This window comes from Schistocerca nitens, chromosome 4 (genome assembly GCF_023898315.1).
Source record: "Schistocerca nitens isolate TAMUIC-IGC-003100 chromosome 4, iqSchNite1.1, whole genome shotgun sequence".
NCBI lineage: Eukaryota > Metazoa > Arthropoda > Insecta > Orthoptera > Acrididae > Schistocerca > Schistocerca nitens.
The window spans coordinates 843,364,569-843,373,378 of NC_064617.1; the positions used below are offsets into that span (position 1 = coordinate 843,364,569).

Sequence of the window (8,810 nt, forward strand, 5' to 3'; positions counted from 1 at the left end):
GGCTATGCGAGAGACGTTCAACGAATTCGAAAGTAAAGTTCTGTGTACTGACTTGGCAGAAAATCCTAAGAAACTTCGGTCTTACGTCAAAGCGGTAGGTGGATCAAAACAAAATGTCCAGACACTTTGTGATCGAAATGGTACAGAAACAGAGGATGACAGAGTAAAGGCCGGAACACTAAATGTCTTTTTCCAAAGCTGTTCCACAGAAGAAGACTGCACTGTAATTCCATCTCTAGATTTTCGCACAGATGACAAAATGGTAGGTATCGAAATAGATGACAGAGGGACAGAAAAACAATAAAAATCGCTCAAAAGAGGAAAGGCCGCTGGACCTGATGGGACACCAGTTAGATTTTACAGAGAGTACGTGAAGGAACTTGCCCCCCTTCTTGCAACGGTATACCGTAGGTCTCTAGAAGAGCGTAGCGTTCCAAAGGATTGGAAAAGGGCACAGGTCATCCCCGTTTTCAAGAAGGGACGTCGAACAGATGTGCAGAACTATAGACCTATATCTCTAACGTCGATCAGTTCTAGAATTTTGGAACACGTATTATGTTCGAGTATAATGGCTAGGAATCTACTCTGTAGGAATCAGCATGGGTTTCGAAAAAGACGGTCGTGCGAAACCCAGCTCGCGCTATTCGTCCACGAGACTCAGAGGGCCATAGACACGGGTTCCCAGGTAGATGCCGTGTTTCTTGACTTCCGCAAGGCGTTCGATACAGTTCCCCACAGTCGTTTAATGAACAAAGTAAGAGCATATGGGCTATCAGACCAATTGTGTGATTGGATTGAAGAGTTCCTAGATAACAGAACGCAGCATGTCATTCTCAATGGAGATAAGTCTTCCGAAGTAAGAGTGATTTCAAGTGTGCCGCAGGGGAGTGTCGGAGGACCGTTGCTATTCACAATATATATAAATGACGTTGTGGATAACATCGGAAGTTCACTGAGGTTTTTTGCGGATGATGCTGCAGTATATCGAGAAGTTGTAACAATGGAAAATTGTACTGAAATGCAGGAGGATCTGCAACGAATTAACGTATGGTGTAGGGAATGACAACTGAATCTCAATGTAGACAAGTGTAATGTGCTGCGAATACATAGAAAGAAAGATCCTTTATCTTTTAGCTACAATATAGCAGGTCAGCAACTGGAAGCAGTTAATTCCATAAATTAGCTGGGAGTAGGCATTAGGAATGAAATGATAATTAAATAGACACCCTAGCTGCAAACTGGCGTTGATGTACTTCTTTGGGGACATGTTGAAAATGTGTGCCCCGACCGGGACTCGAACCCGGGATCTCCTGCTTACATGGCAGACGCTCTATCCATCTGAGCCACCGCGGGCACAGAGGATAGTGCGTCTGCAGGGACTTATCCCTTGCACGCTCCCCGTGAGGTCCACATTCCCAACATGTCCACACCACTACATTCGTAGTGCGCCTAATAGATGTACGAATGTAGTGGTGTGGACATGTTGGGAATGTGGACCTCACGGGGTGCGTGCAAGGGATAAGTCCCTGCAGACGCACTATCCTCTGTGCCCGCGGTGGCTCGATGGATAGAGCGTCTGCCATGTAAGCAGGAGATCCCGGGTTCCAGTCCCGGTCGGGGCACACATTTTCAACATGTCCCCAAAGAAGTACATCAACGCCTGTTTGCAGCTAGGGTGTCTATTTAATTATCATTTCATTTCTAGCAAAGCTGCATGGTCATCCACGGTAACTGTTCTTTCGGGAACAGATACTACCGTCATATATATATTAGGAGTGATTTAAAATGGAATGACCATATAAAATTAATCGTCGGTAAAGCAGATGCCTGACTGAGATTCATTGGAAGAAACCTAAGGAAACGCAGTCGGAAAACAAAAGAAGTAGGTTACAGTACACTTGTTCGCCCACTGCTTGAATACTGCACAGCAGTGTGGGATCCGTACCACATAGGGTTGATAGAAGAGATAGAGAAGATCCAACGGAGAGCAGCGCGCTTCGTTACAGGATCATTTAGTAATCGCGAAAGCGTTACGGAGATGATAGATAAACTCCAGTGGAAGACTCTGCAAGAGAGGCGCGCAGTAGCTCGGTACGGGCTGTTGTTGAAGTTTTGAGAACATACCTTCACCGAGGAGTCAAACAGTATATTGCTCCCTCCTACGTATATCTCGCGAAGAGACCATGAGGATAAAATCAGAGAGATTAGAGCCCACACAGAGGCATACCGACAATCTTTCTTTCCACGAAAAATACGAGACTGGAATAGAAGGGAGAACCGATAGAGGTACTCAGGGTACGCTCCACCACACACCGTCCGATGTCTTGCGGAGTATGGATGAAGATGTAGATGTAGATATAGATCTGATTAGGTGTGGTTGGTGGCGGGACATTCTGTGTTTGTTTTTGAGTGTTTACTGTGATATTCCGGTCTAAATTGATTTCCCCATTTCACGTTTTTGCATGACAGCCTATAAGGACTTTCAATCACATAATGATACACCAAATGAACACGTTCTTCAATAATTCGAACTCCACTATTTGCGGGCCAAACGAATGAAAAACGACTCCACGTCATGTATCAGTTATCAACAGAATACTTGCACTTACTCTCCACAATCTGAAGAGAAAGCAATGATAACAAGAACCATATCCCGACTCTTTCCAGAACAAAAGAAGGAGAGGATTTTCAGTTTCAAATGAAAGTGAAACCCGAAATATTGGAGCTCTTAGCCAGATTTTATTGCCTAGTTGTGGGAGATGTGAAAATTGTGTTATTCACAATATAGGATCGACATCTCATTCAAAGTGTTGCCATTGTAAGAAGGTTTTAAGTGTCAATGAGAGAAAAAAACTGTTTTCATCAATGCCACTTGGATGTTGCCCGTTATATTTGCCAACTTTCATATATTTTGTTACGTGTCTACTACTCGAGGCACCTGATCGACTGCAGTACATTCACTATTGCATTTGCGACTCTACTTTCTGTACCTAAAATCTTTGGGTGAGAGGGGCTTCGGCTATTGAAAAGCGAGAGCTCCAAGGCGCTCCACATGGCTTGCGGCATTTGAACAGGAACAAAGGGTTATTCATGACTGTTCTCGAGTGAAAGTGTACTTTTGTCTGTGCATGATATGGTGTGTTAATGAACTTGACTGCAATGAATTGTACCGAGAAGGAAAGAGAACTACATTTGAAAGCAGCTATGGGTTAGTATTGCTGAAGCTATAATCAGAAACATATTTCTTAAGCACTGATGTTGAATGTGTAGCGGAATGGTGTTGCTGGTTACGATAAATGAGGTGGGGCGGGGGAGGACAGATTCCGTTCTGTTTACGTATAATATTTTATTCTTGACCACCGGCCGAGGTGGCCGAGCGGTTTTAGGCGCTACAGTCCGGAACCGTCCGCCCCCGGTAGCTGAGTGGTCAGCGCGAAGGACTGTCAATCCTAAGGGCCCGGGTTCGATTCCCGGCTGGGCTGGAGATTTTCTCCACTCAGGGACTGGGTGTTGTGTTGTCGTCATCATCATCATTTCATCCCCATCGACGCGCAAGTCGCCAAAGTGGCGTCAAATCGAAAGAATTGCACCAGGCGAGCGGTCTACCCGACGGGAGGCCCTCGTCGCACGCCATTATTATTATTATTAGTCCGGAACCGCGCGACCGTTCGGTCGGAGGTTCGAATCCTGCCTCGGGCATGGATGTGTGTGATGCCCTTAGGTTAGTTAGGTTTAAGTAGTTCTAAGTTCTAGGGGCTGATGACCTTAGAAGTTAAGTAAAAAAATGTTCAAATGTGTGTGAAATCTTATTGGACTTAGCTGCTAAGGTCACCAGTCCCTAAGCTTACACACTACTTAACCTAAATTAACCTAAGGACAAGCACACACACCCATGCCCGAGGGACGACTCGAACCTCGGCCAGGACCAGCCGCACAGTTCATGACTGCAGCGCCATAGACCGCTCGGCTGATCCCGCGCGGCAGAAGTTAAGTCTCATAGTGCTCAGAGCGAGAGCCATTTATTCTTGACTGGCCTCAGAAAGCTGGTATATCAGTCACTAAAATTCGCACCTCACGTTATTCAATCCTCCGTTAAGGAGCTGGTATATCAATCACTAAATTTCGCACCTCACGTTAGTCAATTCTACGTTAAGGAGCAGTTCTTTGTGTGAACCACGATGACCATGTAACACTAACCTCAGTGTTTTGTGCAGAACCTTTGTATTCCCGGAATGCAATAATAACTGCGAGGTTAAACAGAAACTCATATATTTACTTCGTTTCATTCCGCCATCAGTTTAATTAAATGAGATATATTTATTTATGCGAGGGCAGCACCGAGCAACCATCAGGCCTTGCTCCTCATGTAGAAGTAAGGAAAGAAACGATTTTTGTAACTTTAATTCATTCAGTAGTTATATATCAGAACCACTTCTACGCTCATGTGACTTATTCAGACGGCTGAATGGTCTTACGCTCTAGTAAATTATTTTCAGCTCACGAAATCTAAGTTTGCGTCGAGAACATCTGGGCAGCAAGTGCTTCGTCGTCCTCTACATCTACATCTACATCTACATCTACGTGATTACTCTGAGATGCACAGTTAAGTGCCTCGCAAAGGGTTCCTACAACCCCCTTTAAGCTACTTTCCTACGATTGCACGCTCGATCAGTGCATGGGAAAACAAATACTTAAATCGTTTCGTACGAGCTCTGAGTTCTGTTTTATTACGATAATCATTTCTCCCATGTACATGGGCGCTAACAAAATATTTTCATACTCTGATAAAAGAAGCTGGCGATTGAAATTTCATGAGGAGGTCCTGTCGCAGCGAAAATCTCCTTTGTTTTAATGTTTGCCACCCCAGTTCGTGTATCATATGAGCGGCTCTCTCTTCTCCCCTATTGCGCGAGAATACACAACGAGCTGCTCTTCTGTGAACTTAATCGATATCCTCCGTCAATCCTACATGATGTGGATCCTACACTGAACAGAAATATTCCCGAAGAGGGCGGACAACCGTGCTGTAAGCAGTCTCTGTAGCAGACCTGTTACACTTTCCAAGTGTTCTACCAGTAGATCACAGTCTTTAGTTTCCTTTCCCCACAACATTATCTATGTGGTCGTTTCATTTTAAGTTATTCGAAACTGTAATCCCTAAGTATTTAGTTGAATTCCCAGCCTTTAAATTTGTGTGATATATCATGCAACCAAAATTTAGCGAATTACTTTCAGTAAAAGTGTGGAAGACTTCACGCTTTTGATTATTTAGAGTAAATTGTCACTTTGTACACTATACAGATGTCTTGCTCAAATCATTTTGCAATTCGCTTTGATCATCTGATGACTTTACACGACGGTAAATGACAGCACCATCTGTAAACAACCTAAGAGGGTTGTTCAGATTGTCTCGTAATTCACTTATGTAGATCAGGAACTACAGAGAGACTGTAGCACTTCCAAGGGAACATCAGACATTACTACTGTTTTAGTTGATGACTTTTCGTCAGTTATTACGAACTGTGAGCTTTCTGACAGGAAATCACGAATCTAATCACACAGATGAGGCGATACTCCACAGCCACGCAGTTTCATTAGAAGTCTCTTGTATTGAGTGGTGTCAGAAGCCTTCTGGAAACCTAAAAATATGGATTTAATTTGACGTCCCCCGTCGACAGCACTCATTACGTCGTGAGAATAAAGATGTAGTTGTGTTTCACAAGACCGATTTTTCTCTATCCGTGTGAGCTATTTGCAAATAGACCGTTTTGTTCTAGGTGATTCATGTTCGAGCACAGTATTTGTTGGAAAATCCTACAGCAAATAGATATTGGTCCGTAATACAGTGGACTACCCTTATTTCCTTTCTTAGTTATTGGTGTGACTTGCGCAACTTTCCAGTCTTTGGGTGAGGATCTTTCTACGAGCGAGCGGTTGTATATGGTTGCTAAGTATGGGGCTATTGTATCAGCATATTCTGAAACGGACCTGACTGGTATCCAACTGGCTTGCCTTTCTTAAGTATTTTAAGCTGCTTCGCTACTCTAGTGCCTACTTCTAAGCTACTCATGTTGGCAGTTGTTCTTCATTCAAGTTCCGGGATATTTACTTCTTCTTCTGTGAAGGAATTTGGAAAAACCTTTTTAGTAACTCTGATTTAGTGGCACTGTCATCAATAACATCACCATCCTCATAAAGTGCTTTGTGATAACCTTACATTATCAGCTCAAAACGACCAAGTGTTACAGAATTATAACAGAATTCGCGATTTTGGCGTATACCCTACTGATTAAGTGACGTATTGATGTAGCTTATGGGATCCAGATTTAAGTTCCATAACGAGAAACTTAATCAATGGTCAACAGTAAATCATTTCAGCCTTAAAAATATCTGTTGTGCTAAATATGTGTGCTTGCATATATATATATATATATATATATATATATATATATATATATATATATATATATATATATATATATTGCATGGGGGCTTAATTATATAGAATGCAAATAATTTTAATTTTAGTCGCTGTATGTCCGATTACCAGGTCTCGTAAACGGTTGGCCCTGACTGGTATTAGTACGCAATCTGACTGCATAGAATAACAACAAGAAATGAAAGAAAACTTCCGTTAACACAATTAATTAATTAAGTCCCCAGCAACTATAAAACCTACGAAACAACAAAGCACAAGTGTAACTGTTCTGTGTGTGGAAGTGTGATTCAACGTACACATCTGGCACGGTTTTTCCTCAAAAAGACAAGATATTTTAAATACCATTTACACTGAATTAGTTAAATAAAACTGAAATACTATACTTGCACATAGAAACCAGAATTACACTCTAATACATGAACACAAGCCAGATGCTTTGTTGACTGAACCTGTGACCAAGACGCATTATTGTTTAAGACATTTGAAATAAAAAAAAAAAAAATTTATTACCTTCATATATATTGACGAAACATACACTCTGATCATTACAACATCTCCATTCGAACAACATCTGCTGTCTAGCCCATCAAAACAACAAGCACTCTCCACGATGACTTCTCCACAAGCACTCTCCACTACCACATCTCAACAAGCACTCTCCACCACGACTTCTCGATAAGAACTGCCCACTACGACTTCTCGACAAGAACTCTCCAATACCACATCTCAACAAACACTCTCCACCACCACATCTCAACAAGCACTGCCAGTGGAGGCGGCTGAATAATACTCTTTGGCGCAATCTCTGGCGCTGTGACTCAGTCTAGCCACCTTTCAATATATATATTGTGGCTTTGTTCATTTTATACAGAGGGGATCTTAAATCACGAAAATTTCCGGTATTATACGTAATGGCTGTTGCATATTCATTTTCGTTTTATATTTTTTCAGCCACTCCTTATGAAGTAACGTTTGTCGGTGACTTTACCATTATCACCTGATGGCCTCTCAAGTCGCTTTTTGAAAAAAGTAAAATAAAAAGTAAAAAATATTTTTTTTCTACTAAAGCAATTTCCTGCCTACTGTTGTTGTTGTTGTGGTCTTTAGTCCAGAGACTGGTTTGATACAGCTCTCCATGCTACTCTATTCTGTGCAAGCTTCTTCATCTCCTAGTAAGTACTGCAACCTACCTCCTTCTGAATCTGCTTAGTGTATTCATCTCTTGGTTTCCCTCTATGATTTTTACCCTCCACGCTGCCCTCCAATGCTAAATTGGTGATCCATTGATGCCTTAGAACACGTCCTACCAGCCGATACCTCCTTCTAGTCAAGTTGTGCCACAACTTCCTCTTCTCCCCAATTCTATTCAGTGCCTTGTCATTAGTTACTTTATCTACCCATCTAATCTTCAGCATTCTTCTGTAGCACCACATTTCGATACCTTCTATTCTCTTCTTGTGTTAACTATTTATCGTCCATGACTCACATCCAAACATGGCTACACTCCATACAAATACTTCCAGAAAAGACTTCCTGACACTTAAATCTATACTCAATATTAACAAATTTCTCTTCTTCAGGAACGCTTTTCTTGCCACTGCCAGTCTACATTGCACATCATCTCCACTTCGACAATCATCCGTTATTTTGCTCGATAAATAGCAAAACTCATCTACTACTTCAAGTGTCTCATTTCCTAATCTAATTCCTTCAGTATCATCTGACTTAATTAGACTACATTCCATTATCCCCGTATTGCTTTTGTTGATGTTCATCTTATATCCTCCTTTGAAGACACTGTCTATTCCTTTCAATTGCTCTTCCAGGTCCGTTGCTGTCTCTGACAGAATTACGATGTCATCGGCAAACCTCAGAGTTTTTATTTCTTCTCCATGGATTTTGATTCCTGCTGCTTACTCAATATATAGATTGAATAACATCGAGGATAGGCTACAAGCCTCTCTCACTCCCCGCTCAACCACTGCTTCCCTTTCATGCCCTTCGATTCTTATAACTGCCATCTGGTTTCTGTACAAATTGTACATAGCCTTTCGTTCCCTGTATTTGACCCCTGCCACCTTCAGAATTTGAAAGAGAGTATTCCAGTCAACGTTGTCAAAAGCTCTCTCTAAGTCTACAAATGCTAGAAACGTAGGTTTGCCTTTCTTAACCTGTCTTCTATGGTAAGTCGTAGGGTCAGTGTTGCCTCACGTGTTGCAACATTCCTACGAAATCCAAACTGATCATCCCAAAGGTCGGCTACTACCAGGTTTTCCATTCGCCTGTAAAGAATTGGTGTCAGTATTTTGCAGCTGTGACTTATTAAACTGATAGTTCGACGATTTTCACACCTGTAAACACCTGCTTTCTT

The 8,810-nt window shown here is 42.0% G+C and overlaps 1 non-coding gene across 1 annotated transcript; it reads right to left on the reverse strand.

The window, feature by feature from the left end:
• Window positions 1–1,279: 1,279 nt before the first annotated feature.
• On the reverse strand, window positions 1,280–1,354 carry Trnat-ugu (transfer RNA threonine (anticodon UGU)). Its single transcript has one exon. It is a non-coding gene; the product is annotated as a tRNA-Thr (tRNA).
• Between the last annotated feature and the right edge of the window lie 7,456 nt (window positions 1,355–8,810).